Genomic DNA, 12,080 nt, shown 5'->3' on the forward strand with positions numbered 1-12,080 from the left:
GGTTTCGCTTCTGACGTCTTGCTTTTCTGGACATCCAGTCTCAAGTTTCCCATCTGGAACGGCGCTCCCTGCTGCTTTGTGAAGGCTTGCTGCAAGAGCCTTCGAAACCCAGGAGCTCTTGCGTTGAGCTGTGACACGTCCTGGGAAGACCTCCCGTTGCAGCGGAATGAGCCCCACTTCCAGGGCGTGCTGGTAGCAAATTTCCCACAGCCCACAGGGAGCAAACGATCCCAGGTGTGATGTATCACCAGGAGAGGCTGAGATGAGAGTAAGGGTTCACGCGTGTGCCCGGACCAAGGTTAATGATGGGATTAGAGCTAGGGTTAGATGCAGGGAAAGAGTGAGAGTTATAATTAGGGATAAAGCTAACAGGTGATCATTACTCGTCATGTAACATGATACAAAGGGTCAGAAGAGGAACTGATTCAGGGTTACAATTTGGACTTCGCAGACAACAGGAGCACTAAATGGTGCTGAGGGGGACTCAATAAAGCGGACCGGCCGCCTAATGTAAGCAATTGTGCACAAATATTGCACGATGACTAGCGTTGCCGGTGCTTTTTTCTTAAAGAGTCAGTTCCTGGCACCCATTCCCTACTTGACTCAACCTAATCTTCAAGAATATTTGTCAAGAACTAAAAAAAATCCAGAAAAGGTTTAACCTCCCCGTCGGGTCTCCCGTGTGACAGGCGGGGATACTGACCACTATACTAACGAGGAGACGTGAGGGCACGAAATGAACAGCTGCTGATGTCTGCACAGCATCCAGCGACCACCTAGATGGCCTAGGGGGTCTCATTTTCCCCCGTCAAACGGCTTGCCCGATCTAAGGCTAATTTCTTTCTTTTTATCGGCACCAGGCTTAAAACTCAGTTTAAGGTGATCGTTCCGGGCTATGTTTGACTCCAGAGTTGAACCTGTCATCCCGCCTTTCCTCAGCAAATCAAGCTACCCATCTCAAGTCTCATGAGCTGAGGACGGCAAAGTCCCTGTGGGCTTAGGACAGTCAAAGAAACCCCTGGGCTGCATGCTAAGCCCCTTTTCGGCTTCACTTTCCGAAACCTGCCCCAGCTTGCGATTCGTTTTTTTCTCACTTCTTGCCCCCATCTCCCACCTTGCCTCATGGTCTCCCCTCCTCTGCGCACCTGACAGTTTGCCTGCCCTTCCACTGCCTGTCTCCAGACTTTCCAAGGAGAAAAGGCAAAGCACTAAAGCGGGCCGGGCAACGGGTCAAGTTCCGCTTTCGGCGGCTAGCAGGAAGGTAGCGTGGCCGAGCGGTCTAAGGCGCTGGATTAAGGCTCCAGTCTCTTCGGAGGCGTGGGTTCAAATCCCACCGCTGCCACTTTTCCTGGCCTTGCATTTTAAAGAAGAACGTAACGTTGACCTCTTCCTTCATTAGTGCCACCTCTGTCGCAATGAGCAAGCGGATGGTATGCCACACCCTGCAGGAAAAAGGTTTCGCTTCTGACGTCTTGCTTTTCTGGACATCCAGTCTCAAGTTTCCCATCTTGAACGGCGCTCCCTGCTGCTTTGTGAAGGCTTGCTGCAAGAGCCTTCGAAACCCAGGAGCTCTTGCGTTGAGCTGTGACGCGTCCTGGGAAGACCTCCCGTTGCAGCGGAATGAGCCCCACTTCCAGGGCGTGCTGGTAGCAAATTTCCCACAGCCCACAGGGAGCAAACGATCCCAGGTGTGATGTATCACCAGGAGAGGCTGAGATGAGAGTAAGGGTTCACGCGTGTGCCCGGACCAAGGTTAATGATGGGATTAGAGCTAGGGTTAGATGCAGGGAAAGAGTGAGAGTTATAATTAGGGATAAAGCTAACAGGTGATCATTACTCGTCATGTAACATGATACAAAGGGTCACAAGAGGAACTGATTCAGGGTTACAATTTGGACTTCGCAGACAACAGGAGCACTAAATGGTGCTGAGGGGGACTCAATAAAGCGGACCGGCCGCCTAATGTAAGCAATTGTGCACAAATATTGTACGATGACTAGCGTTGCCGGTGCTTTTTTCTGAAAGAGTCAGTTCCTGGCACCCATTCCCTACTTGACTCAACCTAATCTTCAAGAATATTTGTCAAGAACTAAAAAAAATCCAGAAAAGGTTTACCCTCGGTCTCCCGCGTGACAGGCGGGGATACTGACCACTATACTAACGAGGAGACGTGAGGGCATGAAATGAACAGCTGCTGATGTCTGCACAGCATCCAGCGACCACCTAGATGGCCTAGGGGGTCTCATTTTCCCCCGTCAAACGGCTTGCCCGATCTAAGGCTAATTTCTTTCTTTTTATCGGCACCAGGCTTAAAACTCAGTTTAAGGTGATCGTTCCGGGCTATGTTTGACTCCAGAGTTGAACCTGTCATCCCGCCTTTCCTCAGCAAATCAAGCTACCCATCTCAAGTCTCATGAGCTGAGGACGGCAAAGTCCCTGTGGGCTTAGGACAGTCAAAGAAACCCCTGGGCTGCATGCTAAGCCCCTTTTCGGCTTCACTTTCCGAAACCTGCCCCAGCTTGCGATTCGTTTTTTTCTCACTTCTTGCCCCCATCTCCCACCTTGCCTCATGGTCTCCCCTCCTCTGCGCACCTGACAGTTTGCCTGCCCTTCCACTGCCTGTCTCCAGACTTTCCAAGGAGAAAAGGCAAAGCACTAAAGCGGGCCGGGCAACGGGTCAAGTTCCGCTTTCGGCGGCTAGCCGGAAGGTAGCGTGGCGGAGCGGTCTAAGGCGCTGGATTAAGGCTCCAGTCTCTTCGGAGGCGTGGGTTCAAATCCCACCGCTGCCACTTTTCCTGGCCTTGCATTTTAAAGAAGAACGTAACGTTGACCTCTTCCTTCATTAGTGCCACCTCTGTCGCAATGAGCAAGCGGATGGTATGCCACACCCTGCAGGAAAAAGGTTTCGCTTCTGACGTCTTGCTTTTCTGGACATCCAGTCTCAAGTTTCCCATCTGGAACGGCGCTCCCTGCTGCTTTGTGAAGGCTTGCTGCAAGAGCCTTCGAAACCCAGGAGCTCTTGCGTTGAGCTGTGACGTGTCCTGGGAAGACCTCCCGTTGCAGCGGAATGAGCCCCACTTCCAGGGCGTGCTGGTAGCAAATTTCCCACAGCCCACAGGGAGCAAACGATCCCAGGTGTGATGTATCACCAGGAGAGGCTGAGATGAGAGTAAGGGTTCACGCGTGTGCCCGGACCAAGGTTAATGATGGGATTAGAGCGAGGGTTAGATGCAGGGAAAGAGTGAGAGTTATAATTAGGGATAAAGCTAACAGGTGATCATTACTCGTCATGTAACATGATACAAAGGGTCAGAAGAGGAACTGATTCAGGGTTACAATTTGGACTTCGCAGACAACAGGAGCACTAAATGGTGCTGAGGGGGACTCAATAAAGCGGACCGGCCGCCTAATGTAAGCAATTGTGCACAAATATTGTACGATGACTAGCGTTGCCGGTGCTTTTTTCTTAAAGAGTCAGTTCCTGGCACCCATTCCCTACTTGACTCAACCTAATCTTCAAGAATATTTGTCAAGAACTAAAAAAAATCCAGAAAAGGTTTAACCTCCCCGTCGCCCCGGTCTCCCGCGTGACAGGCGGGGATACTGACCACTATACTAACGAGGAGACGTGAGGGCACGAAATGAACAGCTGCTGATGTCTGCACAGCATCCAGCGACCACCTAGATGGCCTAGGGGGTCTCATTTTCCCCCGTCAAACGGCTTGCCCGATCTAAGGCTAATTTCTTTCTTTTTATCGGCACCAGGCTTAAAACTCAGTTTAAGGTGATCGTTCCGGGCTATGTTTGACTCCAGAGTTGAACCTGTCATCCCGCCTTTCCTCAGCAAATCAAGCTACCCATCTCAAGTCTCATGAGCTGAGGACGGCAAAGTCCCTGTGGGCTTAGGACAGTCAAAGAAACCCCTGGGCTGCATGCTAAGCCCCTTTTCGGCTTCACTTTCCGAAACCTGCCCCAGCTTGCGATTCGTTTTTTTCTCACTTCTTGCCCCCATCTCCCACCTTGCCTCATGGTCTCCCCTCCTCTGCGCACCTGACAGTTTGCCTGCCCTTCCACTGCCTGTCTCCAGACTTTCCAAGGAGAAAAGGCAAAGCACTAAAGCGGGCCGGGCAACGGGTCAAGTTCCGCTTTCGGCGGCTAGCAGGAAGGTAGCGTGGCCGAGCGGTCTAAGGCACTGGATTAAGGCTCCAGTCTCTTCGGAGGCGTGGGTTCAAATCCCACCGCTGCCACTTTTCCTGGCCTTGCATTTTAAAGAAGAACGTAACGTTGACCTCTTCCTTCATTAGTGCCACCTCTGTCGCAATGAGCAAGCGGATGGTATGCCACACCCTGCAGGAAAAAGGTTTCGCTTCTGACGTCTTGCTTTTCTGGACATCCAGTCTCAAGTTTCCCATCTGGAACGGCGCTCCCTGCTGCTTTGTGAAGGCTTGCTGCAAGAGCCTTCGAAACCCAGGAGCTCTTGCGTTGAGCTGTGACGCGTCCTGGGAAGACCTCCCGTTGCAGCGGAATGAGCCCCACTTCCAGGGCGTGCTGGTAGCAAATTTCCCACAGCCCACAGGGAGCAAACGATCCCAGGTGTGATGTATCACCAGGAGAGGCTGAGATGAGAGTAAGGGTTCACGCGTGTGCCCGGACTAAGGTTAATGATGGGATTAGAGCTAGGGTTAGATGCAGGGAAAGAGTGAGAGTTATAATTAGGGATAAAGCTAACAGGTGATCATTACTCGTCATGTAACATGATACAAAGGGTCAGAAGAGGAACTGATTCAGGGTTACAATTTGGACTTCGCAGACAACAGGAGCACTAAATGGTGCTGAGGGGGACTCAATAAAGCGGACCGGCCGCCTAATGTAAGCAATTGTGCACAAATATTGTACGATGACTAGCGTTGCCGGTGCTTTTTTCTTAAAGAGTCAGTTCCTGGCACCCATTCCCTACTTGACTCAACCTAATCTTCAAGAATATTTGTCAAGAACTAAAAAAAATCCAGAAAAGGTTTAACCTCCCCGTCGGAACCCCGGTCTCCCGCGTGACAGGCGGGGATACTGACCACTATACTAACGAGGAGACGTGAGGGCACGAAATGAACAGCTGCTGATGTCTGCACAGCATCCAGCGACCACCTAGATGGCCTAGGGGGTCTCATTTTCCCCCGTCAAACGGCTTGCCCGATCTAAGGCTAATTTCTTTCTTTTTATCGGCACCAGGCTTAAAACTCAGTTTAAGGTGATCGTTCCGGGCTATGTTTGACTCCAGAGTTGAACCTGTCATCCCGCCTTTCCTCAGCAAATCAAGCTACCCATCTCAAGTCTCATGAGCTGAGGACGGCAAAGTCCCTGTGGGCTTAGGACAGTCAAAGAAACCCCTGGGCTGCATGCTAAGCCCCTTTTCGGCTTCACTTTCCGAAACCTGCCCCAGCTTGCGATTCGTTTTTTTCTCACTTCTTGCCCCCATCTCCCACCTTGCCTCATGGTCTCCCCTCCTCTGCGCACCTGACAGTTTGCCTGCCCTTCCACTGCCTGTCTCCAGACTTTCCAAGGAGAAAAGGCAAAGCACTAAAGCGGGCCGGGCAACGGGTCAAGTTCCGCTTTCGGCGGCTAGCAGGAAGGTAGCGTGGCCGAGCGGTCTAAGGCGCTGGATTAAAGCTCAAGTCTCTTCGGAGGCGTGGGTTCAAATCCCACCGCTGCCACTTTTCCTGGCCTTGCATTTTAAAGAAGAATGTAACGTTGACCTCTTCCTTCATTAGTGCCACCTCTGTCGCAATGAGCAAGCGGATGGTATGCCACACCCTGCAGGAAAAAGGTTTCGCTTCTGACGTCTTGCTTTTCTGGACATCCAGTCTCAAGTTTCCCATCTGGAACGGCGCTCCCTGCTGCTTTGTGAAGGCTTGCTGCAAGAGCCTTCGAAACCCAGGAGCTCTTGCGTTGAGCTGTGACGCGTCCTGGGAAGACCTCCCGTTGCAGCGGAATGAGCCCCACTTCCAGGGCGTGCTGGTAGCAAATTTCCCACAGCCCACAGGGAGCAAACGATCCCAGGTGTGATGTATCACCAGGAGAGGCTGAGATGAGAGTAAGGGTTCACGCGTGTGCCCGGACCAAGGTTAATGATGGGATTAGAGCTAGGGTTAGATGCAGGGAAAGAGTGAGAGTTATAATTAGGGATAAAGCTAACAGGTGATCATTACTCGTCATGTAACATGATACAAAGGGTCAGAAGAGGAACTGATTCAGGGTTACAATTTGGACTTCGCAGACAACAGGAGCACTAAATGGTGCTGAGGGGGACTCAATAAAGCGGACCGGCCGCCTAATGTAAGCAATTGTGCACAAATATTGTACGATGACTAGCGTTGCCGGTGCTTTTTTCTTAAAGAGTCAGTTCCTGGCATCCATTCCCTACTTGACTCAACCTAATCTTCAAGAATATTTGTCAAGAACTAAAAAAAATCCAGAAAAGGTTTAACCTGCCCGTCGGGGAATTGAACCCGGGGATACTGACCACTATACTAACGAGGAGACGTGAGGGCATGAAATGAACAGCTGCTGATGTCTGCACAGCATCCAGCGACCACCTAGATGGCCTAGGGGGTCTCATTTTCCCCCGTCAAACGGCTTGCCCGATCTAAGGCTAATTTCTTTCTTTTTATCGGCACCAGGCTTAAAACTCAGTTTAAGGTGATAGTTCCGGGCTATGTTTGACTCCAGAGTTGAATCTGTCATCCCGCATTTCCTCAGCAAATCAAGCTACCCATCTCAAGTCTCATGAGCTGAGGACGGCAAAGTCCCTGTGGGCTTAGGACAGTCAAAGAAACCCCTGGGCTGCATGCTAAGCCCCTTTTCGGCTTCACTTTCCGAAACCTGCCCTAGCTTGCGATTCGTTTTTTTCTCACTTCTTGCCCCCATCTCCCACCTTGCCTCATGGTCTCCCCTCCTCTGCGCACCTGACAGTTTGCCTGCCCTTCCACTGCCTGTCTCCAGACTTTCCAAGGAGAAAAGGCAAAGCACTAAAGCGGGCCGGGCAACGGGTCAAGTTCCGCTTTCGGCGGCTCGCAGGAAGGTAGCGTGGCCGAGCGGTCTAAGGCGCTGGATTAAGGCTCCAGTCTCTTCGGAGGCGTGGGTTCAAATCCCACCGCTGCCACTTTTCCTGGCCTTGCATTTTAAAGAAGAACGTAACGTTGACCTCTTCCTCATTAGTGCCACCTCTGTCGCAATGAGCAAGCGGATGGTATGCCACACCCTGCAGGAAAAAGGTTTCGCTTCTGACGTCTTGCTTTTCTGGACATCCAGTCTCACGTTTCCCATCTGGAACGGCGCTCCCTGCTGCTTTGTGAAGGCTTGCTGCAAGAGCCTTCGAAACCCAGGAGCTCTTGCGTTGAGCTGTGACGCGTCCTGGGAAGACCTCCCGTTGCAGCGGAATGAGCCCCACTTCCAGGGCGTGCTGGTAGAAAATTTCCCACAGCCCACAGGGAGCAAACGATCCCAGGTGTGATGTATCACCAGGAGAGGCTGAGATGAGAGTAAGGGTTCACGCGTGTGCCCGGACCAAGGTTAATGATGGGATTAGAGCTAGGGTTAGATGCAGGGAAAGAGTGAGAGTTATAATTAGGGATAAAGCTAACAGGTGATCATTACTCGTCATGTAACATGATACAAAGGGTCAGAAGAGGAACTGATTCAGGGTTACAATTTGGACTTCGCAGACAACAGGAGCACTAAATGGTGCTGAGGGGGACTCAATAAAGCGGACCGGCCGCCTAATGTAAGCAATTGTGCACAAATATTGTACGATGACTAGCGTTGCCGGTGCTTTTTTCTTAAAGAGTCAGTTCCTGGCACCCATTCCCTACTTGACTCAACCTAATCTTCAAGAATATTTGTCAAGAACTAAAAAAAATCCAGAAAAGGTTTAACCTCCCCGTCGGGTCTCCCGCGTGACAGGCGGGGATACTGACCACTATACTAACGAGGAGACGTGAGGGCACGAAATGAACAGCTGCTGATGTCTGCACAGCATCCAGCGACCACCTAGATGGCCTAGGGGGTCTCATTTTCCCCCGTCAAACGGCTTGCCCGATCTAAGGCTAATTTCTTTCTTTTTATCGGCACCAGGCTTAAAACTCAGTTTAAGGTGATCGTTCCGGGCTATGTTTGACTCCAGAGTTGAACCTGTCATCCCGCCTTTCCTCAGCAAATCAAGCTACCCATCTCAAGTCTCATGAGCTGAGGACGGCAAAGTCCCTGTGGGCTTAGGACAGTCAAAGAAACCCCTGGGCTGCATGCTAAGCCCCTTTTCGGCTTCACTTTCCGAAACCTGCCCCAGCTTGCGATTCGTTTTTTTCTCACTTCTTGCCCCCATCTCCCACCTTGCCTCATGGTCTCCCCTCCTCTGCGCACCTGACAGTTTGCCTGCCCTTCCACTGCCTGTCTCCAGACTTTCCAAGGAGAAAAGGCAAAGCACTAAAGCGGGCCGGGCAACGGGTCAAGTTCCGCTTTCGGCGGCTAGCAGGAAGGTAGCGTGGCCGAGCGGTCTAAGGTGCTGGAATAAGGCTCCAGTCTCTTCGGAGGCGTGGGTTCAAATCCCACCGCTGCCACTTTTCCTGCCCTTGCATTTTAAAGAAGAACGTAACGTTGACCTCTTCCTTCATTAGTGCCACCTCTGTCGCAATGAGCAAGCGGATGGTATGCCACACCCTGCAGGAAAAAGGTTTCGCTTCTGACGTCTTGCTTTTCTGGACATCCAGTCTCAAGTTTCCCATCTGGAACGGCGCTCCCTGCTGCTTTGTGAAGGCTTGCTGCAAGAGCCTTCGAAACCCAGGAGCTCTTGCGTTGAGCTGTGACGCGTCCTGGGAAGACCTCCCGTTGCAGCGGAATGAGCCCCACTTCCAGGGCGTGCTGGTAGCAAATTTCCCACAGCCCACAGGGAGCAAACGATCCCAGGTGTGATGTATCACCAGGAGAGGCTGAGATGAGAGTAAGGGTTCACGCGTGTGCCCGGACCAAGGTTAATGATGGGATTAGAGCTAGGGTTAGATGCAGGGAAAGAGTGAGAGTTATAATTAGGGATAAAGCTAACAGGTGATCATTACTCGTCATGTAACATGATACAAAGGGTCAGAAGAGGAACTGATTCAGGGTTACAATTTGGACTTCGCAGACAACAGGAGCACTAAATGGTGCTGAGGGGGACTCAATAAAGCGGACCGGCCGCCTAATGTAAGCAATTGTGCACAAATATTGTACGATGACTAGCCTTGCCGGTGCTTTTTTCTTAAAGAGTCAGTTCCTGGCACCCATTCCCTACTTGACTCAACCTAATCTTCAAGAATATTTGTCAAGAACTAAAAAAAATCCAGGAAAGGTTTAACCTCCCCGTCGCCCCGGTCTCCCGCGTGACAGGCGGGGATACTGACCACTATACTAACGAGGAGACGTGAGGGCACGAAATGAACAGCTGCTGATGTCTGCACAGCATCCAGCGACCACCTAGATGGCCTAGGGGGTCTCATTTTCCCCCGTCAAACGGCTTGCCCGATCTAAGGCTAATTTCTTTCTTTTTATCGGCACCAGGCTTAAAACTCAGTTTAAGGTGATCGTTCCGGGCTATGTTTGACTCCAGAGTTGAACCTGTCATCCCGCCTTTCCTCAGCAAATCAAGCTACCCATCTCAAGTCTCATGAGCTGAGGACGGCAAAGTCCCTGTGGGCTTAGGACAGTCAAAGAAACCCCTGGGCTGCATGCTAAGCCCCTTTTCGGCTTCACTTTCCGAAACCTGCCCCAGCTTGCGATTCGTTTTTTTCTCACTTCTTGCCCCCATCTCCCACCTTGCCTCATGGTCTCCCCTCCTCTGCGCACCTGACAGTTTGCCTGCCCTTCCACTGCCTGTCTCCAGACTTTCCAAGGAGAAAAGGCAAAGCACTAAAGCGGGCCGGGCAACGGGTCAAGTTCCGCTTTCGGCGGCTAGCAGGAAGGTAGCGTGGCCGAGCGGTCTAAGGCGCTGGATTAAGGCTCCAGTCTCTTCGGAGGGGTGGGTTCAAATCCCACCGCTGCCACTTTTCCTGGCCTTGCATTTTAAAGAAGAACGTAACGTTGACCTCTTCCTTCATTAGTGCCACCTCTGTCGCAATGAGCAAGCGGATGGTATGCCACACCCTGCAGGAAAAAGGTTTCGCTTCTGACGTCTTGCTTTTCTGGACATCCAGTCTCAAGTTTCCCATCTTGAACGGCGCTCCCTGCTGCTTTGTGAAGGCTTGCTGCAAGAGCCTTCGAAACCCAGGAGCTCTTGCGTTGAGCTGTGACGCGTCCTGGGAAGACCTCCCGTTGCAGCGGAATGAGCCCCACTTCCAGGGCGTGCTGGTAGCAAATTTCCCACAGCCCACAGGGAGCAAACGATCCCAGGTGTGATGTATCACCAGGAGAGGCTGAGATGAGAGTAAGGGTTCACGCGTGTGCCCGGACCAAGGTTAATGATGGGATTAGAGCTAGGGTTAGATGCAGGGAAAGAGTGAGAGTTATAATTAGGGATAAAGCTAACAGGTGATCATTACTCGTCATGTAACATGATACAAAGGGTCACAAGAGGAACTGATTCAGGGTTACAATTTGGACTTCGCAGACAACAGGAGCACTAAATGGTGCTGAGGGGGACTCAATAAAGCGGACCGGCCGCCTAATGTAAGCAATTGTGCACAAATATTGTACGATGACTAGCGTTGCCGGTGCTTTTTTCTGAAAGAGTCAGTTCCTGGCACCCATTCCCTACTTGACTCAACCTAATCTTCAAGAATATTTGTCAAGAACTAAAAAAAATCCAGAAAAGGTTTACCCTCGGTCTCCCGCGTGACAGGCGGGGATACTGACCACTATACTAAAGAGGAGACGTGAGGGCATGAAATGAACAGCTGCTGATGTCTGCACAGCATCCAGCGACCACCTAGACGGCCTAGGGGGTCTCATTTTCCCCCGTCAAACGGCTTGCCCGATCTAAGGCTAATTTCTTTCTTTTTATCGGCACCAGGCTTAAAACTCAGTTTAAGGTGATCGTTCCGGGCTATGTTTGACTCCAGAGTTGAACCTGTCATCCCGCCTTTCCTCAGCAAATCAAGCTACCCATCTCAAGTCTCATGAGCTGAGAACGGCAAAGTCCCTGTGGGCTTAGGACAGTCAAAGAAACCCCTGGGCTGCATGCTAAGCCCCTTTTCGGCTTCACTTTCCGAAACCTGCCCCAGCTTGCGATTCGTTTTTTTCTCACTTCTTGCCCCCATCTCCCACCTTGCCTCATGGTCTCCCCTCCTCTGCGCACCTGACAGTTTGCCTGCCCTTCCACTGCCTGTCTCCAGACTTTCCAAGGAGAAAAGGCAAAGCACTAAAGCGGGCCGGGCAACGGGTCAAGTTCCGCTTTCGGCGGCTAGCCGGAAGGTAGCGTGGCGGAGCGGTCTAAGGCGCTGGATTAAGGCTCCAGTCTCTTCGGAGGCGTGGGTTCAAATCCCACTGCTGCCACTTTTCCTGGCCTTGCATTTTAAAGAAGAACGTAACGTTGACCTCTTCCTTCATTAGTGCCACCTCTGTCGCAATGAGCAAGCGGATGGTATGCCACACCCTGCAGGAAAAAGGTTTCGCTTCTGACGTCTTGCTTTTCTGGACATCCAGTCTCAAGTTTCCCATCTGGAACGGCGCTCCCTGCTGCTTTGTGAAGGCTTGCTGCAAGAGCCTTCGAAACCCAGGAGCTCTTGCGTTGAGCTGTGACGTGTCCTGGGAAGACCTCCCGTTGCAGCGGAATGAGCCCCACTTCCAGGGCGTGCTGGTAGCAAATTTCCCACAGCCCACAGGGAGCAAACGATCCCAGGTGTGATGTATCACCAGGAGAGGCTGAGATGAGAGTAAGGGTTCACGCGTGTGCCCGGACCAAGGTTAATGATGGGATTAGAGCTAGGGTTAGATGCAGGGAAAGAGTGAGAGTTATAATTAGGGATAAAGCTAACAGGTGATCATTACTCGTCATGTAACATGATACAAAGGGTCAGAAGAGGAACTGATTCAGGGTTACAATTTGGACTTCGCAGACA

At 51.5% G+C, this 12,080-nt stretch overlaps 3 non-coding genes across 3 annotated transcripts; all 3 read left to right on the forward strand.

The window, feature by feature from the left end:
• The first annotated feature begins 1,260 nt into the window (after window positions 1-1,260).
• On the forward strand, window positions 1,261-1,342 carry TRNAL-AAG (transfer RNA leucine (anticodon AAG)). Its single transcript has one exon. It is a non-coding gene; the product is annotated as a tRNA-Leu (tRNA).
• Window positions 1,343-5,626: 4,284 nt separating this feature from the next.
• Window positions 5,627-5,708, forward strand: TRNAF-AAA (transfer RNA phenylalanine (anticodon AAA)). The gene has a single exon. It is a non-coding gene; the product is annotated as a tRNA-Phe (tRNA).
• A 1,366-nt stretch (window positions 5,709-7,074) lies between these two features.
• On the forward strand, window positions 7,075-7,156 carry TRNAL-AAG (transfer RNA leucine (anticodon AAG)). Its single transcript has one exon. It is a non-coding gene; the product is annotated as a tRNA-Leu (tRNA).
• Window positions 7,157-12,080: the final 4,924 nt, after the last annotated feature.

The sequence above is a fragment of the Ambystoma mexicanum genome, unplaced genomic scaffold (assembly GCF_040938575.1).
Source record: "Ambystoma mexicanum isolate Mex_15411 unplaced genomic scaffold, UKY_AmexF1_1 Mex_scaf89, whole genome shotgun sequence".
In the NCBI taxonomy this organism is placed as follows: domain Eukaryota; kingdom Metazoa; phylum Chordata; class Amphibia; order Caudata; family Ambystomatidae; genus Ambystoma; species Ambystoma mexicanum.